The sequence below is a fragment of the Phyllostomus discolor genome, chromosome 2 (assembly GCF_004126475.2).
Source record: "Phyllostomus discolor isolate MPI-MPIP mPhyDis1 chromosome 2, mPhyDis1.pri.v3, whole genome shotgun sequence".
Classification (NCBI taxonomy): Eukaryota; Metazoa; Chordata; class Mammalia; order Chiroptera; family Phyllostomidae; genus Phyllostomus; species Phyllostomus discolor.
In genome coordinates, this window is record NC_040904.2 from 48,508,134 (window position 1) to 48,535,455 (window position 27,322).

The 27,322-nt window shown below is 39.1% G+C and overlaps 1 protein-coding gene and 1 pseudogene across 2 annotated transcripts in view; both read left to right on the top strand.

Annotated features, from left to right (window-relative positions):
* TPRG1 (tumor protein p63 regulated 1) overlaps positions 1–27,322 on the top strand; it is a 138,419-nt gene that overhangs the window by 78,921 nt on the left and 32,176 nt on the right. The window lies entirely within an intron of this gene.
* On the top strand, positions 9,248–9,695 carry LOC114490937 (annotated as a pseudogene).

Consider the following 27,322-nt stretch of genomic DNA (forward strand, 5'->3'; position numbering starts at 1 on the left):
TTAAGTTAGATAGAAAATAATAATAATGTCAGCAATTAGTTCTTAGTATCCTGAAATCTGCAAAGCCTTTCCACACTGCTGATTTGGATTCACACATAAACACAAGTACACACACACTCCCATAGCAAATGCAGGGAGGTGGTTAATTTTGACCTTTACACATGAAAAAACTGAGGCTCACTTGAAGGTGAAGTCATCTTAAGGAAGTTCTTGATAAAGAGTGCAGAACTGGGTCTCCTGATTCTCCAGTCTTGGACATTCTCATTACACCATGCAGCCCTAAAGAAATGGGTTGTTTCTCTACACAGGTAGTCCTTTAAGATAGATGTGCAGTGTCTTAGGCCTTAAAGCACAGGGTTGAGACAGTCCCCATCAGACTGATGGCCCTCATCTTTCAGCACTGGCTAATTCCTGCCTATACTTCTCATAATGCCTGTTTAAGCTGCAGCTGTTTCCAGAGTCCTGCACATGGGGGATGTCTCTATGAGCTTGCCCATCATGCACATAATGAAACTGTGAATCTGCTGCTTCTTCATCAAAGGCCCTCAATTGGTGTCAATATTCAGACAAACCTAGCTAAACGATCCCTAGCAGAAAATAGAAATGAAAGTAATTTAGACATCTTGGATATTTGCATGCTCATGTTTTACATTATTTATTTTTGGATAGAATATAGATAAGAAATTCTTTTCAAATCTTGAATATCTGAGATTGTGTTAGAAAATTTTGGGACCTTGAATGGACCTAAGAGATTATCTACGATCCAAAGAGGGAGAGTTAGTAATGTAAAGCCAAACTTATGTACAGAGACATGAAGGCCTGGGATGTCCTGGCCCTGCAGGAAGAAGCTTGGGCTTAGGAACCAAGCGTATGTGGATTTGAATCCTGACTGTCATTTACTAGTTGTATGACAGCAGGTTAAACACTTGATGTCTCTAAGCCCTAGTCTCATCTTTAAAAATAGATATAATACCTGCTTTGCAGGGGAATTGGTCAGTCTAAAAGAGCTCGTGTATTCAAAAGCTTAATGTAGTGCATATGTACTTTGCCTTTTCTATACAAGCTGATACCACATTGCCTCTCATTTGGTTTGGATTCTAATGAGATCATGTGTTACAGAGTTTACAGCATAGATTACCCACGTGATATATTAGAAGTACAACTCAGTCCTTGATGAGAAAAATACTGTGCAATCAATCTCTTTATAATTTATTCACATCATAAGTTAACCATGTTATAGCATGCTTTTGCCATACGTAGTTTGAGCATCTATTATTACATTTGGGATCTGCTTTGACTTGTAGCCCTGAACCTGTATAATTAAGTGTTATATTATAGCGGGCTTCACAGCATTGGGTAATGAAAAGAATTCTGGCCTTGTAATGAGGGGAATTTTGTGCCAACTCTACCAAGCACCAGCTGTGTGATTATAGATACCTCCTTTTGAGGCCTAAATATGAGCATTTTAGTTCAGGTTATCTGTAAGTCCTGACCAGTTTTAAGATTTGTTTGTTTTGTTGTTGTATTTTCTTTTACTGGTGTATATTGAGTTTGTTAAATCTATATAATGTTTCTAGTGGGGTAGGGACAAGCGATTCAATAGTAGATTAAGCTGGATTCCTAACCATGGACCTCTCCTGCTTAATTGGGTGTTTCTTGTCATTTTTGTTTATTAGATTTTTGTACACTGCAAGGGCTTAATACTAAATAGGATCAGCAAGTTCATTAGTCAGCTTTGGCAAAGATGGACCTTTATAAAGTACCTCAGGTTACAGGAAGGTGGCACTAGAGACTCTTCTCTCAGATAAATGAGGCCTGGACTCTGGAATGGAATAGTCAAAGGTCTTTAAATTGGAGACCACCAAGCAGGCATCTTCTCTCCAGAAACCCTGATAGGTAATTATCCAGCCTCTGTTTAAAGGTTTCTGGAAGAAGAGAATTCACTACTTCTTCTCTTGCCTGTCTCACTCAGGGAAGCTCTGCTCGGAATGGTCTTTCTGTATTGAGTTGAATAAAGCTCCTCTTCAATCTTTCACCTCTGGGTCCTAGTATTTGTCTCTGTTGCTGCACTGAATCAAGACTCAGCTCATAAACTCAACAACTCACTTAGCTCCTAGTATGTGTCAAACAATGAGTTGAGCTCTGGAGAGATGACATATGACATCTTTCTCTCTCAGGGTTTACAGTCTGGTCAGAGAGACAGAAAAGTAAAATGTCAGTTGCAATATGATGTCCATTCCTGTTGGATATAGACATGGGAAAGGACTAGGGCAGGAAGGGTGCCTTACAGAGTTTGAAAGTCTAAGTGTTCATGTCCTTCTTCATCTGTAATTCCAAGAGTCATAGCAAGCCTCAGGAGACTTGAGCTCTAATCCCAGTTTTGCTGTCATTGTCTCTGAAATAATGAGCAATTCAATGCATTCCCACAGCAGAGGCTGTCAATAGCATCCTCTCATGATATTAATCCTTCACACTTTAAAAGAAATAATTGACACACTCATCTGATGAATCTGGACCAGATTTTCCTCCCCTTTATTTCTGCTCTTTATATTCACTGGTCAGCCTAGAGTAGAAGATTCGTACTTAATTCTCCTTGCACCTGAGCCTTACCAGGTCGCACTGAGCCCCATCTTCCATGCTATGGGCCTGCATTGTGGTAACCTTTACCTTTTGCCTAAAATGTTTTCAGCAATTATTAAATTAAAAGCACACTTAGAGAGAACCCACAGAAATTTTGAACGTGCCCAGGCAAATTGAAAGTTGTCCCTGCGATCTTTCCATTGACCAGTACAAAAAAGATGACTAAGGCAGTGTCTGCCCACTCCTATGTAGAAATAATGTTGTGTTTGTCTGAAAGCCAGTAAAAAATGTATGTTGAAAAATGGCCTGATGACAGGTTATTTTGTACCCCAAATGCCTTGATACTTCAAGTTTTTTATTTTTTAAATTCATACATTCCAGTTTTTTGCACTGACCCTTGAGGGGGTTTTCAAAAAAATGGAGAATGACCCAGACTCAGGGCTCTGAGGGGTTTGTTACTCCCATCTGCTTCAGTCACCCCCTGCTAATTGTTTTTCTTTTTTGTTTTGTTTAGTTTTATTTTCTGCTTTTCCTTTTTTTTTTTGCAGTTAAAGTGAAATGAAAATACTGGGTGAATGGGACATCTCACAAACACTGGAGGGAAATCCCTTAATGATGAGATATGAAATCCAACCTCTAAGTTCCATTATGTAAAATATTTTCAATTCTTTGGAATAGGAAAAAGTCTAACTGTCCTTTGTTTAGCTTGTCTAGATAAAATTCAAGGTCAATGGCAATTTTTCTTGGGATTATTTGCTATTATGCAGAATTTAAATCAGAACATGGACTGGAAGGGACAGTAAACTCACTGATTTTGGGATTCTGAATGACTCTCATATGATGATGGGGAGAGTGGTAATGGAGGCCTGGGGCCCAGGGAATAGCACTGAGAATTCTCTAAAGCCTTGATTTCAGAATATACGCTTTTTATGTAAATGTAATTTCAGTGAACTTTAAGCAATGATTTAATTTTTTTACAAAAGAATCCCCAGGATTTGCCATCTTCTTTTTTCCCCCCTAGATTAAAAGGAATGAGGCTTGTCCCTCTACTTAGCAATAGATTTTACTCATTAGTTTAAAAACATTTAAAATTAACTGATTTTTGGGCCCTGGCTGGCTGTAGCTCAGTGGATTGAATGCGGGCTGTGAACCAAAGTGTCACAGGTTCGATTCCCAGTCAGGCCACATACCTGGGTTGCAGGCCACGGCCCCCAGCAATAGCACATTGATGTTTCTCTCTCTCTCTTTCTCCCTTTTTTCCCCTCTCTAAAAATAAATAAATAAATAAATAAATAAGAATTGATTAAAAAAAATAACTGATTTTCACCATATTTGGAAGCATACAAATAGTCTTGAATTTCTACCTTAAATTTAACTTTATCTATGCTTTTTCTAAAACAAATAAGAACCACTAAGTTTTCCAAAGGGCATATGTTAGGAGTTCAGTGAATTTTGATATATGTAGAAAAATGTACATTATTGACTATCATAATTACAATCCACAAACCCTCTTACTTACTTATCAAATATTTATTGAGGTCAAGGCACTGCATGTATTTATGCTTTTTGATTGCTCTTGGAAGAACAGAATAAAATCATGCATCACCTAGAAGGAGGTCTGAGGCCTTTTCCTATTTTACTGAACTCCACCAGATCAAGCTTCTGCTTGACAACTTGGCTCAGACGCCAAGCAGTACACATAAAAGTAACATTTCAAACCAGGTTCAAACAACCTGTTTAAGTAGAATAAGCATTCACTGTGTGTGAATATGTGTACATCATTATGTTAGGTGTTGTGATATAGAGCTAAGTAATACAGTTTGTGCTATAAATAGTGCATATTACAATAGCAGAGGGAGGTCAAGTGTATGGACAGCTATACTGTAAGTTGCAATAAGCTTATGTCATTGCAGAGGAATTGACATCAAAGAGAATTCATATAACTGTGGGTATATCTGGAGAACATAAAGGAAATGGTATATGACAAGACCTTTAAAGAATGATTACTAGGGTAATGGTGGGGATTTGGGATATAAAGAGAGGGTTAGAGGAAAAGCCTGGCCCATGTGGAAGGTATAGCAAAAATAGAAATACATGGACAAGAAATAGCAGGGAAATGCAGAGAGTAGTGAGTGAGTATAGTTTTGCTTAAGTGTAATGAATACATAGTGGATGATAAGGCTAGAAGTGGGGTCAGATGAAGGACGGAGACTTTGAATGTCAGTGCAAAATGATTGTACATGCTTGGAAATATGGAAGCTACAGCTGAATTTAAATGAAGAAGTGATCCATTTAGCATTGTTTTTTTCGACATGCCTTTCATAGGTCAGGTACTATGTAAAGTGTTGAGAATTGAAAGAAAAAATAGCTTCATCCCTCAAAGTCTTTTGTGGGACAAAGAGTTAAATGTAATTATTTATTTATTTTTTTAAAGATTTTATTTATTTCTAGAGAGAGGGGGAGGAGAAAGAAAGGGATAGAAACCTCAATGTGTGGTTGTCTCTTGCGCATCCCCAGCCAGGGGCCTGGCCTGCAACCCAGGCATGTGCTCTGACTGGAAATCAAATTGGTGACCCTTTGCTTCACAGGCCAGCACTCAATCCACAGAGCCACACCAGCAAGGACTAAATGTAATTATTTTAACATACTCGTGAATACTGAGCTGGGGCATCTTGTTCAGGAAGCTCAGGGATCACAGAAAGTTTCTTAAAGGAAATGAGTCTTAAGAATTAAATAAGGGCTTTCTCGGTTGAAGGAATGAGAACTACTGTTCCAAAAGACCCTTGGAATAATTGATGTGATTTTTAACACAAGGAACACTAGGAGGAGAGATTTTTGCTGAAGGATGGGAGTAGGACAATGGAGGAAGGGAGAGAGTTAGGAGGCTGTTGCAGTTGAACAGGGAAGATAGTTAGAGCTTGAACTATTTGAGATGGATGTGAGGATGGAGAGATGGTTACTCCTGCAAAAGAGGCAGGAGCAGCAGACATTGATTTGATGCTGGAAGTGGGGTTTGGGGTGGGAATTGCAAAAGGGGAAGAGCATGAGAGAAGGCATTAGAAATGGCTATGATTGGGAGCCTGGGAGGCAAGGAGAATGGTACTGCTATTGGGATGAATGCAGCAGTCAGGAGAAAGAGTTTCAGGGGAAATATGTGGAATTCAGTGTTGGGTCACTACTAGAGAGCAGAGTAAGCCAATCTTCAAAAAAAGAAAAAAAAAAGGCCCAGGAGCAAAATTTCTTGGGCTATTGATGCAACAGTTTCTTCCTTTTGTCTCTTGGGAAATCTCAAGCCATAGGAAACATGACAAAATAATGTCTTAAGCACACATTAAAGTATTAGTGTTTAAGGCAAAGTGATCATGTATATTAACTAGAAACTGCATAACCAATACCTTGTTAATAATTCCTATATAGATGATGCTGGACTTATGGTGGTGTTATGTCCTGATACAAGTATCTCGAGTTGAAAATATCATCAGTTGAAGATGCATTTAAAAGACCTAACCAACTGAACACTAGAGCTTAGCCTAGCTGACCTTCAGCATGGTCAGAACATGTACATTAGGCTATAGTTGGGCAATTATATTGAGTTTCACCTCAAGGGAGTACTTGCCTTCCTCTTCTTCTTACCAGGAGCAGAAGACACATCCAGGTGAATATTTTGTAAATGTGATTGGATTTAAAACACAAAACAATATCCAGAAAAATGCTGGCAACACAGTACACTATATGGTATGGGTTGTTTATCCTCACAATTGCAGATCACATGGCTGACTGGGAGCTGCGGCTCCCTGTGGTTATTGCACCTTATGTCACAAGCCCAGGAAAAGGTCAAAACTCAAAATTTGAAGTATGGTTTCTACTGAATGCATATCACTTTTGCACCATTGTCAAGCTGAGCCATTCTAAGTAGGGGACAGTCTGTACTCTTCTTTGCCTTGGTTTATGGATGTTCTAAATAATACCTTGGGATTATTTATGATGACAAGTTGGCATTTTTCAGTAAGCTTCTTTCTCGGAAAGGGACCGACAGAGACAGGGTTTTCTCAAAACACCTAATTTTCACTTCTTCCTCCTTTCTTTTAGTTACTGGGTAAAATTAGTGACTAGTGGACTGCATGTATAGATTTAATGACCCCCCACATGCCTTAGGGATGAATCATGGTGGCCTCCTCTCTGTGCCTCCTCATTACTTCATTTCCAACTCCATTTCTGTCTCCACTGTAATTGCAGCGCTGGGTGAGACGCTGCTCGAGGAGGAATTAGCTGAACTGTGGTGGTTTGGCAACAGAAGGATAGAGAGGAAATAGCACGGAACAGGAGGTTTGTGTAAAACATGTAGCCTTGTGGCTTTCTGCCCAACCAAGGCAGCTTCCCCTACAGTTTCCAGCCCTCCTAGGGCTTTGAAGGCACTGAGTGTGAGATGGAGGTAAGTCTACATGATGTATTTGCCCCCAAACGTAATTATCTGCATATGAAGAAGCACCTTAAATACACACATATGAACACACCTCTTACCCTAGGATCTAAGAGGAATTTTAAAACCACATTCATGTTTTAGAAAACAAAGAAAGGAGAGGAATTAATTTGGGTGGTCTGGAAGTTTGGTGGAAAAAAGAATGCAGATAGTAAGTAGGATGAAGTTAAGAGTGGGAAATGACATAACTCAATTCTATTAGAAGCAATTGCTGTTTTTAATGTCTTTTTTTTGTTGGTGACTCAAGCCTCCCAAAATCAAGATATTTCATTCATTAAGAATTTGCAGTGGGTACACATTTGACCAGTGTACAGAGAATAGAATACTAAATAAATAAAAGTTTATAGGTTTCAAGTGCTAAAAGGAGATCAGTTGTTGGAAAACAATTGTTTCATGGACTAGTTAAAGAGAAAATGTATTGAGGTGCATAGGTAGCATTGATTCATAGTAATTCTAGTGAATTACTTTACATCTTTTCTAGCCCAATTTCACACTTTACATTGGAAACACTATTATATGGGCTGGCAAACGGCTCACTGGTGTCTGTCCCAACCTGTTTAGAAATGGGGAAATCACTGTAGCCACATAGAAACCTAATTCTTCATATCCATAAAGATTTTCAGGTTTATGAACTGTAAACCATGTGCTTTCTCAGATGTGTATCTCCAGGCTGATTGACCCTCTTCACAAAGGTTATTCACTCATATCAAACATCTCTGCTTATCCAAGATCCCTACCACTGTGTCTCCCTTATACACTTGGTCACTTGATTTAAAATTGGTGCCTTTTCTTTCCCTGACCCTTTGTTATTATGGAGTTAATATAATTTTGTTAGCCCATGACTTTGGAGCTGTGAATGACCTGGATAAGCTATACTTGGATCATTAGATTTAGTGTTCCTAAGGGGAACATTTAGGGAGTGGTTTCTGCTCCCCTGGGTTGAGAGAGAACCTCAGGGGTCCAGAGGTCAGGAGGAGTCTGCACTGTCATAGCCCTGGGTCTTCTGACCCAGGATGAGATGTGGAAGCTGTTGCTGAAAAGCAGACTGGTTTATAAACTGAGCAGATTGCTCATCCAGACCCATAATGTTTCATCTCAGCAACATGGTAAATGATACTATGGACAATGCCTGTTTCTATCCATCTTGTCATAGCCCATTGCTAATTAAATAAGGCTAGTTGTGGTATCATGGAAGAACAAGAGTGCCAAGCACGTATGGTCTGTGTTCTTATGAAGTATGTACAGAATATAAAATAATAAGATTCCTCAAATCAAACCTTTCAAGATGTATTTGAGGTGAGGTATGTTCTAGGCTGAAAGTCAGCAAATGATTTCTCTAAAGAAATTGTAGACAGTAAATATATTAGACTTTATGGGCCATAAGGTCTCTCACAACTACTCAACTCTGCTGTTACAGTGTGAAAGCAACCATAGACAATATGTAAATGAATGAGTGAAGCTGTGTTCCAATGACACGTAAAAAAAAGAAACAACAGGAAATGAGCCAGATTTGGCCATGGGCCCTGGTTTGCCAATCACTGCCCCAGAGGGTGGACAGTTAACATAGTGGAGGACAGTCCTTGGCAGCCTATAGTGAGGCCCTGTTCTGACCTGTTCAACATTCCTATGTATGATTCAGTTGATCGCAGAGGACACACCTGGTAAATCTGCAGGTTTCAGGAAATCGATGTTCTGTAATATATTTTGCAACATGATTACGGTGCAGAAAGAGGCAGTTATAGCCTCGTGACTAAGAGCATTGCCTTTGGAGTTAGATAAATTTACCTTGAAATTGTAGCTTTGCCACTTTCTATGTGAAGGAATTCTTTTTAACTTATGTAAGTTATTCAGCCTCTCTAAGTTTTATTCAGTAGAATGAGCATACTTTTATTTGTGTCAAGAGTTGTTGCTGTATAAAGGACACATAGACAAAGCCAAAGGGCTTAGGTTTGAAGGTGGGAGGTGGGGATAGGGGAATGAGAGGGCATGCTGGGGTGAAAATGGAGACAACTGTACTTGAACAAGAATAGAAAAAATAAAGAGTTTTGTTGCAAGTTTTAAATTATATGATGTATATGAATTGTTTAATACAATGTCTGATACATAGTAAGTGCTCAGTGAAAGGCAGTATGAAAAACCTCACTGGAGCCCTGTGCCCCTAGCCAACCAGGTTCTGAAGCTGGCAGGATGAATGTGTGGTTGGCACACAGGGAAGTCAACCTTGAACTTGAGTGATGAGTAGCCAGAACGTCTGGCTAGCTTGCATCATCTTGGTGGGACTGCTACATGTGGTTCTACTTGGCATTCCTGTTGTCTGAACCCTGACCAATGTCATCCATAGCTTGACATTGTATGTCTTCAACATGGGGTGAAAAGGATACCCTTTGAGACCCCTGACCAAGGAAAGGCTTACTACTGACACACTCTAAGCAGATGGATTATGGGCTCCAATTTACCCTTTTCTGTCAATTCCTCAGCATCTCCTATTGTACTTTAGGTACTCTGTCTCCTAGCCAGCTTCTACACCAAGTATGATGCTGCTCACTTCCTCATCTGCACAGCCTTATTGCTCAGCATACTGTTGCCAAAGTTGCCCCAGTTCCATGGGGTTCAACTCTTTGGCATCCAATACTAAGGGATGGGGCTGGAGATGACCTTGAAACAAAAGGTTGTAACATCTTCTCTTCTTTATATTGTCATTGTATCTTGCAAGCCTGAGAATGATGCAACCGTTCCCAAATTCCCAGGAAGAGAATATATTGGAAAATGGGGTTTCCTGGGCCTACCCTGCTAGGAACAGGCTTCTCTGACCCAGGAAAGGCAGGAGAAATAAGGGGCAATCCACTCTCCTCCACAGTAGACCATGTTTGGATAGCTTTTTTGGTGATTAAGTTTTGCCACATCTTTTACCCCAATCCTCTTCCACCTCTGTTTGGCTGTGTATTTTCTTTATAATAAAGGGATTTAAAAAAATTAAGGAAAAGGAAACCCTCATTGAATCAAGAACAAAAACAAAGGAATTCATCTGGTTTGGAGGAGGAATGACATAAGCTGATCCATCACACAGAGACAGACCTCCCTGTCTACTAGTGCGGGTTGTGTCTAGAGATGCATTGTCAACCTGTAGTTTGTGACTTTGGATGGAACAGGGCAGAGAGGTAATTCCCTCTCTAAGGAGGTGTTTGTGGAAGTTACAGAGGGGACTGTCTGAGTGAAAGTGAAAGCTAAATTCAGCCCGTCAGCTAGGCAAATGAATTAGGAGAAGAGGTCTTAAACAAAGAGTAAGAATACTCTGGTAGATCACAACTTTGTATCTGGAAGATCTCTGGGCTGGATCCATAGCCACTTCCTCTTATCTCTGTGGTTGGGTGGAATTCCTATTGCAGAGAAGGGGAGGGAGTAGTGGTATTATTATACCTTGTCTTTTGCTACTTGGGCATTTTGCTGTTAATGTAAATCTCACCTCTGTACCAGCTCTGTATAGGACTATCTCCATGCTGGACTATAAGGTATTGCATATGATGAACTGGGTCTTACTTAGTTTTGGGTCACTCTAGCCTAGCATAGTATAGGAAAAAAAGTTTTTTTAAAGTAGCAATGTCATACTTGAAATAATAGATTAGCGCAGAAAATGTATAGCCTATGGGTTAAAGTAAAGACTAAAAGGAAATCTGGTCTAGTCAGCAAAGTTTTTAATATGTTCATTAAAATAAGAAACAACTTAAAAATTACCTAGTACTCATATTTATAAAATAAAGGAAGAACATTAAAATAAAATAAAATAAAATATAAGGAAATAGAAATTAATAAAAATAAAGGTAGAAGTTAGTGCAATAAACAAATAATCTAAAACCTGATTAATTTAAGGCAAAACAAGGAAGATAAAGCTATTTTTAATATAAAGGCAGAATATTATTAATCACTAATATCACTAATATTAGGCAGAAATAGATAAAATTAGGAATGAGGAAAAAGGTAAAACCAGTGTTAGAGAAAAACTTAAAATAATCATAAAAGAATACCACATACAAATTTGTGGGAAAATATTTGGCATCTAAGAGGAAACAGATGATTTCTTGGTAAAATATAAAATGCATAAACTAACACAGGGAGAAAAAATTGGTAAGACCTATTATCATGGATAATATTAGAAAAATGAATGAAGGTGGACCAAAAGTACATCAAAATCCATATCCCTGCTTTCTTACTTGTAAGCAGCTAAGATACTTTTAATGTCCTTTAAATTATGAGGGGAAAAAGTCTGTCATGAGTGGGAGGAGACTCAGACACTGTTCATTTAGTATGTACATGAATAGTAAGCAATGAAGAACTTGCAGCTGCTTTTGTCTTTCTCACCCACTCTTTCCACTTGACCACTCCCCTAAGCTATGATATAGAGACAAGCTCCCAAATCCTTCCTGCATGCAACTCCATAAGGCTAAAGGCGAGCTGTGCAAATGGAGACTTGTAGAAGCCTTGGCCCTTCCATTAAAATGAAGCTGACCATTTTAGTGGAGAGGGCACAGGACTAGCAAATAGGCTGATTTGAAGCACCACCCCGGCCATTGCTGTTTCCCTGACTGTGGACAAGTTAACTCCTTTGAGTCTTAGATTTTCTCTGTAATATGGGGATGGTAGGGTTGTAATAAAGACTAACGGATGGAGTATATGTAGCACACAATGTTTATTGCCTACCCAACAACCACTTAACTGCTTCTTCCATTCTATCCAGAACTGGTTTTATTTATGTAAGTACTCTCTTCTGAGAAGTTACATGACTCAGGGAAAGTGATCTCTAGATTCAAGAGATGAGTGATTGGTAAGCTTCCTCCCTTGTGAGTTAATGCTTTAGGCAGGAGTGTAACCCAATTCGGGCAGGCCTGATAACTAACATGTAATAGGACTTATTATGACGCAGATGCTGTTTCAATTCAGATAGCATCCTATGAGGTAAACACTACTGTTAACTGCATTTTACAAGTGAGGAAACTGAGGAACAGAGAGGTTAAGTAACTGGTCCAAGGAAACACAGCTAGTAAGTGATAGAACTAGATTCAAACTCAGGAGTCTGGCCCCAAAGTCTGTGCTTCTAAACCACTAAGTAATATTGTTTCTTACATAAGTGAAAGTTTTCCAGGAAAACTCAGGGTAACTTTTTTTTTCATTGATTTTTTTTTAAAAAAATGGAAGAAAGAAGTTCCTACATTGGTGGGTCTGCCTGTGAAAGCTCCTATAGCTTTACCCGTCTTGCTACCATGAGGGGAACTAAAGTGGAATGTAGAGGACAGCAAAGCAGAAAGATGGAAAGAAATTGTTTCTTAAAAATGACCCTTAGCCCCTGGGCCAAACAACCTGGAGTTGTATTATTGTGGAGTTGTGTGTGCATGCTTGTATGTGTGTGTTTGTGTGTATTATTGGGACACTGCATAATTATTTTAATTATGCAACACAGAGTTTTATAAATATAAAATCAAAATGTAATTGGTATTTTTCATCTTCCTCAATTTGTAATACAAACTAAATGTTCATGGTGAACTTGGGTTTCACATGGACTGAGGACTAGTTGAAGAGGTAAATTTTGTCGTCAATGAGTTTAACTTTCTGATTTGACTCTTGTTATGCTCAGGAATATACTGTTTTTACATATTTTTTCTCTTACCCTTGAGTACAAACCAGCATCTGGGAGAGATCTTGAAAATCACACACAGATTATAAATGTTTGCAAATAGGCTGAAAGAGTTCCCTAACCCAGGGCAATGTTAGTGGGTATCGTAGACCTTTCCAAAATAAATGAAGCACAAGCAGTGGAATTTTTGACATCAGCCAGTGGGTGAAATGGTGTTATTTTGGGCAGTGGGTCATCCAAGCACTCCTGGAGTCTTATCTTGTAGGCAGGAGTTGGTCTGTTCTTTCAGTATGCCAGGCCAACTCTGCTTGCTGCTTCTACGCACTCTCCTAATAGCTTTATCTGTCCAGACATGCAGTTCAAAAGAAAGAGGGAGTAGGGGAGAGGGCATTAAACACGTGGGTTTTTGCCTCATTTTGTTTTTGTCTCACTTCTATCTCCTCTCATTAGTTTTCTCTCTCCCTCTCTTATCCATCCTCTCTATCTGTCTCAGTCTGACTCCCTCTCTCCCTTCCCCCTCATTCTCTTTACTTTTATTTTGTAGGTGCTTTAATGAAGTCATATTTTCTGGATTTTCTACAAAATCACCTTGGGGCACTGCAAAGAATACCTCTCTCATCTCCTTGTTTTGACTACTTTGAATAGATACACACAGCCAGCCCCCTTTTTTTTTTGAGTAAAACCACAAGCTACTCTGCAAATCACTGCTCCTCATTTTGCTGGCTGGAGGGAGAAAGGGTGAGATAGGCGAGATGGGGATGTGGAGGGGGGATGGGAAGATAATGACAGATTTTATGATAATTAATATTTTCTGTCTCTGAATAGTGAAAGTCCTGTCCAAGTTCCCCAGCCAAGCTCAAGTTAAAACTCTTGGTGTGTGGGTTTAAGTGCACTGCAACCTGGCATGCTGGGGCTGGTTTGGAGGGAGTGATGCTGTACGTGTGGAATTTTTGTGGTTCTCTTTCATTATTATTACTGAGTAAGCCATGCATATCTAAGAAGGAAACTTTAAGTCAACCCACTCGCAAGGTGAACTAATGTATTGAGTCTGAGTTACTTTGCCCATAACTTAAATTACCAGGTTTATGTATTAAGTAGTAAAGGCTTTGGAGTTCCTTGACCATTCATTTTCATTGTTATATCAAACCTCAATTATCTGTGCCTCCTGTTTGTGCTTATCTTTTAATGTAATGGGACAACTTAGGCCTAATGGAGTGATAATAATTTATTCAGATCCATTCCATAGGTTTTCAGCTACTTTCGAAGTTTAGGAGAGGGAATGTCTTCGTGGTGACTTCCTGGTTTGTTTTTTTTTTTTTTTTTTTTCCTTATAAAAGCCAACCAATCATTTATTTTATAGCAATAATAGAAATGCATAAGCAAAATAAGATTTTCTTATGATTTCTGGAAATTTTGATGCTATGAAATTAGAGTACTTCACTTTTTTAAGAATATGTTTTAATAGAGTAACTGAATACAGTTAAAGTTTACTGACTATAATATTGACATTTTCAACCATTTCCTTAAAAATAATGTTGGATAGAATCATTGAAGCCAAGAGGGAATATACTTTCATGACGGGGAATGTTCAGCAACAACCAAACACTCATTCCACAGACATTTGTTAAAACTGAGTGAGGCGGGGAATCGTCACGCCCATTGTTCATTTTATCCTCCTGATAGTCCTGGGAGGTAAAGATTATTTTCTTCTTTTATAGACACAAAAAGTAAAGCATAGGGAGATGAAGTTATTTGTCCAGATCACAGAGTTAGTAAATTGTAGAGCCCAGATACAAATCTAAATCTTGAGTTAAATAAATCAAAGATCTGGACAGAGAGGCTAACACTTTAAATTGACTTTGCTGTCTCCATGTTTTGCAACAAACAAGGAGACTGGACATGTCCCCACTTCTGCAATTAGAATTGTATTAAAAGCAAGGACAGATCAATGGTCTTTAACAAAAAAAATGGATACACATTACAAGGTCAGGCATCGGCATGGTGCCACTCCTGCGCCCTAGCTCTTGATCCATGTTTTTTTCCCATTAGCTTCAGGAAGATAACTTCCTGCCTTTCTCCCACCCACATCCATCTTTTCTTTCTACTTTAAATTATTTACAGTTTCCTAAGATGATCTTGGTTATTTTTCTGCAATACTGGTTGCCACATTGTTGGGAGAAGACAGATTTCACAAGCAGTTTGGAAAGTGTCTGTGGACTTTGTCTTATGAATCTTACTTTCTGAGACCTGCCAGACCTGTGAAAGGTAGGCTCACAGTGCTGCAAGAATCCACTTAGTGAGAGCACTGAAGCCTTCCTGTGTCAAACACAGAAGGGCTCTCTGAGAACATCAGGCATAGTGTGTTGCATGGAATCGCACACATCAAAAAGGTGTTCAGTGCTCCAGGTAAACGAAAAACAACACCTGACTGCATCTAGTCAGATCGATTTCTAACTCAAGCACTTCTAGAATGCTTCAGACTAATGTGCACTAAGAACATCTGAGAAAAAAGAAGTATTTCCCAAAGTTCTTGATCATAGTTCATATATACAAATGTAATTATGGTTTTTAACTTGGTCTGAGAATCTTATTCCCTATAAAGGAAAACTCAGCTCTAACACGTTATTAATTGCCACCTTCTTTTACCCCAACAACATTGCTTGTCTAACTTTGTGTCCTAATACCATTGTAAGCACATTGCTGGTTATATTTCTAGTACAAGGCTGTCTTTATAGTCAGGGCACCATGAATCTATGTAAGTGAACATATGTGTCACTGAATACTAGACCTCAGAACTCTCTGTGTCAGAGGATCAGGTTTTACTACTTTATTGGTAATACTCAAGTTGTTTGCATATTTCTTTAAAATTCAAATAAAAGTAATGTGTATTATTTCCCTATAAATACCACCAACTACTTAAGATTCTCGAAAAAGAATGTGACAATACTTTGCTGAAAGTTATTAAAATGCTTCTTTAAGGATTAATCTGCAAATATTGTGATAATAGACTGATGTGAGCAGGAATAAGAAGAGGGAAAGTAGAAGCCAGTAGATAGAATGAGAAAAGAAACAAGAAATATCTTAGAGCCCCTGCCAGTTCAAAGGGCACTGTGATTTTTCCAGGAAAGTGTTTCTAATATGTGAGTACTTTGTTTTGGGTGCTGATGATTTCAGAGAGGAAGTATTCAGAACTGCTGCTGGTAGATTGACTGTTTTAAGTGCTGTGGCATCACAGTATCTGTCAGCACGAAGGTTATTTTGATTGAAGATACTCAGTTGATGTTGCCCAGAAAAACCACTGGGGTTTTGCAATGACTGTTTAAAATATCAGCACTTTCAATGAAGAGTGAACTCTTGAAGTGTAAGCAAACGCAAATGTGTTTATCTTTTATATATTTGTGCCAATTGAATTGATGATTTTTAAAGGAAAAAAAATTTCAGGCAGGAGTGTAGGAAAAGATTTAGAGAAATGGAGTCCACAATGATGAAATATGTGGTTTTGTCACTCAATTTTTGAGTGACAAAACCATGTAAACATGGTTTTGAGTAACAAAACTATGTAACCATGAGTACCAACCATGTAGATGAGCATTTTTATTTTTAAGAGTAAGTTTATAACAGAAAGAGTGGTGAAATGTGGGGAGAGGGGAGAGAAAAATTGGAGAGAGATCCTTCTGGGTGTACATGCATATATGTATAGCCACTGAAAGTTCAGCTAAATGAAATTTCAAAATTTTTAGACTTGGACCGATAATGTAGTTACTTCACTTTTTAAAAACGAGTAATATATTGTATATAAAGAGCAGACAGTTCTATTTGTGATTAACTGAGATAGCAAAGGCTATGTATTCTGGTTAATTCTTTCTGAAATCTGCAGTGAGATTGTAGTGGGAAGTCAGAGCAAAACTCCAAAGACCAACATGTATTACAGGAGGAAAGGAATGACTAGTATACCACACAGGACTAGCATGAAGAGTTATATACTATTCATCATATCATCTGGGGGGTTCTTTGCCAATTTTTTAAGAAGGAGCAAACCCACTCAATGCCGTGATCACAAATCCTGAGTAACTAAGACACAGCATTGTCTGTGTAAAGAACTCTGGGTTTCTGTACCCACCTCGTTTTTCCTCTGCCAATCTTGAACTTTTCTCCATTGTCCCCTTCTGTCTTTCTTTTCTCTTCCCACCTCAGTCAGCTCATGGGTCCTCTTAGGCCTAAGCTGAGCTGAGGAAAACATTTTGAGCCAACCTTCACTTTCAAAAATCCTAAATAGACTTCATTATCATGTAGGAGCAAATTCACCTTCACAAGGACAGCTTGCTGTGGAAAGGAAAGAATTACTCAGCTGTTACTACTGTGTCTCTCCTCAAGCCACTGATTTGTGTGCCTAATACCTTAAGTTTGGAAAATAAGCAGCTTAAGATGGTTTTGCACAAGAATCCAGCTTGTTAAGAGGTGGCTTTGTTTATGGATGCTTGGGCCTGTGTGTGAGCATTTTTTCTCAAATCCAAGCATTTATGGAAAATTCTATCCTGTGTCACTCACCAATGTGCAGGGCAAGTCTAAGACTACAACTCCAGGCTAAAAATAGCTGATTGGACCAATAGAAAGTTTGGGGGCTCAGTGGTGGGAAACACTCCACACCTGCATTTCTTCCCTTTGGCTGTCTCCACCTGGATGCCCCACAGGCATCTCAGACTCAACCTGTCATCTTCCCCCTATCTCATGCTTCCCCAACAAACCTGCTTCTCTTCTGCAGGCCTTTATTTATGGGGATGGCCTTTGTGTCCTCCTAATTATTCAGGCTTGAAAATTCTGTCATCTTTGGCTCCTTATTATTTTCCCCTAATCTAATCAGGCTGTCAAATTCTGTCAAGTCTCTTTTTGCCACATTTTTCACACCTAACCCTTTCCATTTCTACTGTTGTGATCTTTGGGTTTTCATTACCTCTCATTTCAATAATTATGGTAGTTTCCTGACTTTGCTTCAATGTAGTGGTAAAAGCATGGACTAACCAGACGTTGTATGTTGGTTTAAGTTCAGGGTCAGCCCTTTAGTGACTATATAGTTTTTGAAATATCTCTTATATTCCTTTTCCTTTGGTTTTTTATTTATAAAATGAAGGTGATGATAGCCTGTACAGCAGATCCTCGAATAATTTCATTTCATTCAATGTCATTTTGTTATAACAGTGATGAGATGCCATAGGAACTTGACTTTTTATTTATGTCAGCCTATGCTAAAATTGGCTTAATTGTACCTTGTTTCACCTAAAGTCACAGAACCTATTGACAGTGTTAAGTGAAGACATACTGTACTTTCACAGGATGGTGAGGATTAATTGAGACTATCTAGTGTCTAAGATAGCCTAAATAAATATTAAGCACTCTGAGACTATTAGATCTCACTGCCTCCAGTGTTCACCAGTCCTCAGACCAATTCAATTTAAGGCTATCAGATTATCTTAAAATGCCACACTGATTAATTCATCTCTGTGCTCAAAATTTTACTACTGATGCCCCATTATCTCCTTATGCTTCACAAATTGGATTGCAGAAAAGGTTTAAAATGAGGTCATTTTGGAGAACCTTTGCAGATGTCTTTGGAGTTACCCAGGCTGAAACTAAGTCAGATAAATAGGGAGCACAAGGTGCCAACCTTGGGGTATTTGAGGAGTTAAGTGGATGGGGAGTTTTTCTATGATTGTATGACTGAACACAAAGACTGTTGCAGGTTAGTTGAAAAAAACCCTAGGTAGACCCAGTTTTAGACCAAGACGTGATTTGTAACAATTTTGTGAACATAGGCAAACTGACATTCTGGGTCATAGTTCTTCATCCAACAAAACAGAAAAAATAGTGGGACTGTATGAGTCAAATCAGATGGTTGATTTATGTGTAAAAACATTTTGTAAAATTTCATGGAGCTTCTTTATCTGTGAAATAAGATGATATATCCCTGCATAGGGTTATTCTGAGGATAACATGAAAAAGCTATGCCAATCATTTGCAAAGTATTTGAAAATATGATATCAAAGAGAATAAGTGTTTGCCATCATCATCATCATTACTATTTATATTCTACACCTATAAAAGGTAGGATATTATAGTAGCATTTTTATTATGGTTTTGCTACTAACTTATTGTTTAGGGTTGCAAAGGGGTATCATGACTCCTTTATCCCTTTGGCAAGACCTTCATCTCAAAAGTCAAGTCCTTAATTATTAGAGATCTTGACAATTACCTTTTGTTGGCAGAGTGCTTTGTTTATCTTAAAGGGTGTTCATAAATATGTATATCATTAACCTTGAAAACAGCCCTGACAATGAAGCTGGGTAAAAATGATAAACATGGATTGAAGGTGGACACACTGAAGCCAGGGACATTGCTTAAAGCCGTGGTCACCAGACAAGCTTACGGTGGGCATGGCAGACCCTCTGGCGTCTACCACAGAGTCCGCCCAGACCCCTGGCTGTGCCTTTATGATCCCACGGCTGCTGTTTCAGGTGAGCTTCTGGAGGACGGGCATTAAAAGGACCCAGATGCTTTCTAATTCTCCAGACACCAAGTAGTGTTGAAACATGTTGTAGGACTTGATGACTATGTTTCAAATTTACTTTTTAAAAAATGTGAAAATATTTTTCCTGTTTTTTCTTTCTGATTTTAAATATAACAAGAAGATGTAATTTGTTCAAAAGCTTTCTGCAGCCTCAGTGCAGGAGCTCCAAAAAGGGAGCTAAACTTCTGTAATTGCAGGATTTACAACACAATATTAAGGGTGATTATCTCTGGGTGGTGGGATTAGATGTAATTTTCCTTATTTTTGGATTTTTTTGCTTCTCTACTTGCCACCAGTTTTCCTCCCATTAAATTTTATGTAAAAATAGCGATTATATTAGATTGGCAACAGTACCACATTTTAGAGCTGGTATATGTCTCCTCCACTTGCTACTTGAGTGACCTTGAAAACTTCCATAACCTCCCTAATTCTCAGTGAAATAGAGATGATGATGATGATGATGATGATGATGGTGATGATGATGGTGATAATGATGGTGATGATGATACACAGCTCATAAGGTTGTGGAGGGATTAAAAGAAATTATATAATGTAAGGACCGTGGCATATGTTAGGAGATCAATTACTCCATGTCTATCACTACCTTTACCTCTTCCTCTCTATTCTTCACACTTATAATGATTTCAGGACCAGAAAAAGTATTTTAGTTGTAACTCTAAATTCTACATGGAACTAAATATACAAATTGTAAAAAGAACTAAGCAAAAGCTTTAAGGTGACAAGTTATTCCAAATCTCAGTTCTTTCCCACACATACTTTGGTGACAGCTTCTCACAAGCTAATTAAATGATACCTAGCAATGAGCAGGGAAACCTGGCCAGATCATCAGAGAAAGAAGGTTGGGATGCACTGTTGGCACAGACATCCTTGGAAGTGAGGATGTGGATGAGAGCAGCCTCTGCAGTGTGGGGATCAAGCTCCCTTCTGGGACAGGCCAGGATGCAGGCATCCCAGGGTCCCACACCTGCTTGTTTTGGCCCTTGTTCTGATCACTCCACCTAATAGGGGCCCACGGTCTCTGTTTTAGGACTTGGGCTTGGCTTAGGCAGCTCTCTAATTGGTTTATGTCATTCCTTAGGAATTTCTTTTCTTTAAAGCTGGAGACTTGAAGCGAGATTGTGAGGAGAGATTCCATCCCACTCCTATCTGTGTTGTTGTTCCACAGGTCATAAGTGAGGTGACGTGGGTCTCCTCTGGCAGTGGCTTTATCTTGGCTCTCTGTTTCCATGGAGTCGGAAGCCTGGTCTGTTTGGATGGGAGGCCTCCGCTTCCACCTCCACCCTCACAAACTGGGAAGGCAGTAGTGTCAGCTGGCTTGTGGGAGCCAGTCACTTTCTTCTCTCCTGCTCCTAAATTGGGGAATAGAGGGATATGGATAATTAAACAGTGCTTTGACTCCTAAAGAAGGTTTGCTAGAGGGAAGGTAGGGAAAGACGTGGCAGGAAGGGGTGCAAAGAAATGTCTAGGATGGTTTTGCTATGCCACAGACTCCCCAAACTCAGCAGGTCAGGGAGCAAACTCATCTCCCTCTCAGACCTGCACTGACTACCCAAGGGAACTGCTGTCTTCTCACACACAGGGGATACAAACCGCAGGGCTGTAGAATAGTTGAGAGAAGGGTTCATTAAACAGTTTTTTCAAGCATATATGCAACTTGAGATCAAGATCCTGTTATCTTTGACTCTGAAGTCCACCTCATTCTCCTTTTTATTGTCCTCACTGTTCTGATCTAGGCCTCATAAGTTCTCCACATAGAGGCTCTTAACTGGGCTCCCTTATTTCATACTCTCCAAAATCCATCTTGCCTCTCAGGTTCTGACCACTTAAGCTTCTTTAATCAAAGCCATGGTCACTTTGATATTTCTCCTCTTATTAAAAGGTTTCCTCAGCCCTCAATTGTTTATAGGGTAATAATGTCTTATATCACAGGTGGCAAACACAAGGCCCAAGGGCTGAATCCAGCCCAGCGCCTTGTTTCTACCTGGTGGCAGTGCCAAGCTCTCTCTTAACTGTCAAGGAATAGTTACATTCATACAGTCCTAAAGATACATTTGGCCCTTCGAAGGCAAACATGAGGCTAACAATGTTGTCTCTGGTGAAAATGAGTTTGTCACCCTGTCTTCTAGGATAAGGATAACTTCAGTTTTCAATATCTTCTACAGCTTGACTCCAATCTACTTATCTACCCTCTTAGCTGACTTCTCCCTTGTGTAGTAGGTTTAAGTCACACAGAAATAGTCAACAGTTTCTGTACAATTCTTTATAATTACTTATGGCAATACTGTATGAAGTTCTAAGAATAAGAGGTAGCTGGATATAGAATACATGTCTCCTTATCAGCTTCCCTTCCTCACCAGATGGGCCTGTGCATGGGAGACTGATGGCTGATGTTGAAGCCTGAAGTTTAAGTTTCTAGACAATGATCAAAGTAAAGCTGATGTAGGATTCAGTAGTTAGATACTGTGTTACCTCTGCAGTGATATGTAAGATACTACAGGTGAGGGGAAAAAAGAAAGAAAAACAAAGCTCTTTCTTGGAACCAATTCTAAATTATGCAATAGTCAGATTGATGGCATAAGATTACCACATATGATAATAAAATTTGTGCTTGGGGCCCACTTTGCTTCTGGGGTGTAAGAGAATGAACAAGGACAGAACTGGAATGATAAGCTACCATGATTGAAATTCTCTGTATCCTACAAGATTTGGGGGAGGAGTTTGGCAAGGAAAAACATACTGCCAGCCTCTAACCCTTTTGGAGACGTAAAGAGTGGACTATGTATCACAGGAGGGAATACATAGGCCTTGAGGTCAAATAAACTAAAAAGAATACTTCACTACTATTAAGTAGGCTGTTTGAATAGTTTGGTTTCAATTTCCTCATAAAATATACTATCTGCTTTGGAAGCTTGCTATAAAATGTGTAGATAATACATGTAAAGTGCACAGTAATAAATAATAGCTATGTTTGTTATCATGCCAGGCCATGAATTATTAGAGAGAGTTTGCTGTATGTAAACTATGTGCTTCTATGCAGAAATGAATGTTCCCTTTTCTAGGCCACCCCCAATTACTCCCAACATACACACACACACACACACACACACACACACACACAGGAGGTGGAGGCAGAGAATTTCTTCCTCATTCTGGAAGAATGAGGCAGAAGAGAACTGGTTAAAGACCGTAAGCTCAAGGACAATACTCAGTATCTACCTCAATTAGAGTGAGAGGTGAGGGAACTCCAGCACCTTCCCACTCTCATGATTCATGCCTTGGTATTACGTCCTTTTACTTGGAATGATCTTTCTCTGCTCTCTGAATGCACACTTCTTATTATACTTTCATTTTCCAATTGCCACTTCTTTCAGGATTCACTGATCCTCGGTGATGGAGTCTCCCTCTCTGTAATTATAGCTCCTCTTTTTGTGGGTTTCTCCTACTACTTTGTTAGAATACTTATTCTTTCCTAGGAGAATATGAGCCACATGAAATACAGAGGTGCCTGAGGCAGGGTTTTGAGCATAGTTCCACTGAGCATAGATTCATAAAGTGAATAATATTGTTGTTACATTAGAGTTCAATACTTCCCATCTTTAAAACTATAAGTACATTGTCTCTGTGGCTTTAAATGATAATTCATTTTGTTTAGTATTCAGTACTTAGTTAACATAAACTCTATTGGGCATCACGCAGATTGCAAAACAGGCCTTCATCTCGGTGACCTTTAAATAATTAGGAAGAAGCTATTTTGATATTCTGAGAGTCATTTCTTCTCTGCTCTTTGCAGAAATGTATGGTGATGTGGTAGAAGGAGGCTGAAGTCGTACCCAAAGCATCTGCAGGAAGTTGTATATACGTGCAAATTTTAATTTTAATGATCAAAATTTCCCAAGGGTTCACCCTGCTATACTAAGCATGGTGCGGGATTAATTAAAGACCATGTTCTAACTCTGTGGCTCTTACAGCCTTTTGGATAATCTTATAATGCAAATAGAATTAGTTTTGACAGACACAGAAATGTTCTGCCACCTCTTAACTATGCTGTGGAAAGACAGTTAATTTGGTTTCATTTTAAAATGATTTTTTAAACACTAAAGCAATTTCTTAAGCTTTGGCCCGGATAAGAGATCTATCTATCTATCTTTCTATCTATCCATCCATTTATTTATTTATTATATGCTTGGGCTCTACCCCCTTTGGCTCAGGAACTATTTCTAAAATATAAGGGGGAACCCTTAAAATACAGGAATTTATTTATAAAAAATGTATATTTATTCTTACATGTTTAAACTGCAGTCACCTGCAAAGCACTCCTCATCTGATGCAATATACCTATCAAAACGTTTTTCCACTGCTCAAAACAGTTTTTGAACTTGTCAATTTTGCTGCCTTTTAGTACTTCTGCCATTTTTGTTTCACCTCTTCCACATCAACAAAACTTTCCCTTTGAGGACATTTTTTAACCAGGGAAGCAAAAAACAGTTGCTCAGGGAAGGATCAGGTGACTAGGGAGGGTGGGGAATAGGGGTCATGCTGTTTTTGGTCAAAAACTGCTGAATACTCAGTGTGGTATGGGCAAGTGCACTCATAAATCACCCATCAGGAATTAGGCAAAAACATTCATAGAGTCTTCAAAAAAAAAAAAACCTCCTGAAGCTAAACATAGCCTCTCTCAACAACACCAGCTACTACACTGATACAGATGGGTTCCTAGAACACTCACCTAGCAGGGAAAGCCGATACCACGAGGAGCCCATGCTCCAGCAGATAATTCTGTGTTTTTTGAGTGCCTCTTCGTAGAGGTACATTTTATGATGAGCTGGTAATTCCCAATGCCTGCTTTTACCAGGATATAACGTATTTAATTCCTTTTGCTTTTGCCTTTAGCATTTAGCCTAAATAAGGCATCAAGAGGGTTTGTTTGTTCTGCCTTATAGTTTCTGATCAAACGCTTCTTTATGAAAGATCAGGTGCCAAAGGAGCAATATAACTCTGACCTATATTTTTTTATGTCTACTTTCTCAAAAAGCCAATTAGAAAAATCAACTCATCACATAGCAGCAGGCATAAAAAAGACTTAGATATTAGAAACTGTATATGCTGGTAAATTCCAGGTGAGTCAGCAGTGTTGTAAGTCATCAATACAACTAATGTTGTTTTTGGGTAAATGAGCAGATATACAGCCCCTAGAAGGAAGGAGGGTGTTATCATAGTATATTCTACAGTGACTGGATCGCTGTTGAAATATTGTTTTGCTTTCTTGGCCACATACTTTAATAAGGACATGGGGAAACTGGAATATATTCAAAAGCGAATAACCTGGCTTGTCAGGGAATTTTTAACCTAGTTCAATGAGGAATGGTTGAAGGAACTAGGTGTTCATTTTATTGGTTTTTAAAATGAAGAGAAAGAGGTTGAGAGATGTCTTATAACAAAAAAAATTATCACTGTAAACACTTGAATAATCTTTAAGCACACCTAACAGTCTATTTTCTTAATAGAAACATTTTTTTTGAGTACTGCTATTTGACAATTCCACTGTATAATAGGAAAACTCTTTGGAGTGCATCCTTTGGATTTTTTCATTTAATCATTCCAACAGAACCCTCTTTTCTTAGATTCCTACCCTACATCAGGTACAAACCATTGTACCATCCACAGGGCAACCAAGACCCCTGTCCTAGGCCCACACTGTTGACAGCCCTCTTTTGGTCCTTATTTACTGTGTCTATCCCTGGAGGGTATGGCACCCAGAGGGCCAAGGGATATGCCCACTCACAGCCCATGGCCCCTCATGGGCTACCTGTCAATAGGACCAGTGGCAGAATCACCTGAGAGCTTGCTTGAAGTACAGAGTCCGGAACCTGACGACTCGCTCCACCAACTGAATCAGAATCTGTTTTTTTAGCAAGGTCCCCAGGTAATTCAAATATATATAAACTTTGTCAAGCGCTGCTACAGCTCACTCTCTGGGTTTCTGAGACTCTAGAATTTTCTGTTCAAGTTGCCCTACTTCTGCTCTGAGGGCCTGTCTTTCCCAGAGCATGCCATGCTGCCAATGGACAGGTACTTGGCCTGAGGTTACCATTTGGGGAGTGGACCTGTGTGGATGGAACTTGGAGATGTGGCTGCTTGTTCTCACTTATATATGCAAAGCTGCCACCCTAAGGGACTGAGCACCAGGCCTGAAAAACAAGAGGGAGGATCCCAGGTCTCTATCTGTTCTATTGCTCTCAGCCCGGGTGGCAATAAACAGTTCAGTGGTAAAAGCAAATCTTAAGTAAAAACAAAATCATAAAACCCCAAGCTCATGTGTATGCAAAACGATACTATTGCAACATGAAGATAAATAAAAATATCAGGTAAACTCTAGCTCACTTACCCCAAAGTTAAATATACAAGTACACTGCAGAATGTAGGTAAATCAGTTGTTTATCAGGAAATGTTTGAAATTTCTTAACTTTGTATGCAGTATTTCACGCTATCTTCTTGCTTTGTGTCCCCCACCTCCACTCCTCCACCAAATTTATGATTTGGCAGTTTTTTCTAGATGCAAAGGAAGCTAGTAGGAATGCTAAGAGAATTCAGAAATCTCTTCTGATTTACTTTCCAGAGCTCTGGTAAAAGAATGCTTTCAACTTCTGCTGAAAGTAACCGGGCATTCTACACAGCACTATGATAGTTTTGCTAAGTAGGCATCCTTATTTCCATTTTCCAGATGAGGAAGCAGATTGCTAGGGTTAAAGTGACTTCCCCAAGATCACGTAGTAAAGAAATGCCCTGAGATTTGAGCCCAGGTCTCCATCCTCTAAACTCCATAGTTTCTTTCATTATATCCAAGTACCTGAAAAATAACATGCTTTTTGTTGTATGAATTTCACCTGTGACAAGCAGAATACAGTCACTTTGGAAAGAGATGAAGGGGACCACTGAACGGGCAATTCTTACTGAACAGTTTGAATGGCTTTCACTGACTCTGGCCAAGAGGGAAAACGAAGTTAACAGTAGACTACATCTGTGTGTGGAAGTTAGAGATAGACATTTTTGCTTTGTCCGCATAATGTATGGCATGCAATACCATAAATAAACTTCCCTAGGAAATGCTCTCATAAAACATAAAAGGAAGACTAAATGTGTATCGCATTTAGTCTTTTGAAAATCTTTTTCATTTAAAATTTTTTTTCAAAGTAGAGAAAGCCAAAAGGTCACAGCATTAGGAGTGTGATCCTAGGGGATGTGTTAGAAAAGAGGTGGGTTCCTTCTCTGTCAATCAGAAAGCCCTCTGTGTCTTTTGCCTTCCTGGGCAGCTCAGGCTATTTGCCAATGGGCCATTGAGCATTGGGTCAAAAGTTTGTGGTAACTGGTCTTTCTAATCACCCATGCATGTATTCCAGACTTTCTACTCTCAGTCTCCCTTGAGATGAGAAGAAATGGAAAGCAATGAGATTCAGAGTCATGTTCTTCTCAGAAGCTTTTTCTCTTTTATTTCTAACTTAGCTCCTCTGTGCCCTTTGAAACTTAGTTATTTGGAGTACTTAAAAGTAATTTGCTTTTGAGAGAGGAGATGAAAACTTACACAAATTCGAGGGCAATGCATTTTGCCAGATATCCTAATTAATAATAGAAGGAGTTACCTCAGAATTGTTTCCTTTACAATGGTAAAAGGAAACCATTTTGTGGTATTCCTCTTGATATGAATTTCTGGTATTTTTCTTGGTAGCTTTGTAAGAGTTGCCCTCTCCTCTCTACGCATGGCAGCCTTTTGGCCCTGAAAGGCCCTGCTGTAGGTCTGTCAGGCCAGCATCCGCAGCTCATGCTTTCAGAGAAGGGTCGCAGACTTCCTGCATGCAAAAGCACAGTCCCCCTCTCCTGGGTCTTCTCTGAAAGACTCACTTTACCTACACCTCAAAGTGGATAAGTATTCCCCCATCCCCCTTAAACAACCATTTTAAGAGCTCAGTTTTAAACAATGCAATTCAGAAATGTAGACTGATGAGAATAAAAACAGCAGCCAGATCAGTTGGGCATAACAAGTGAGTGCTTTTGTTTT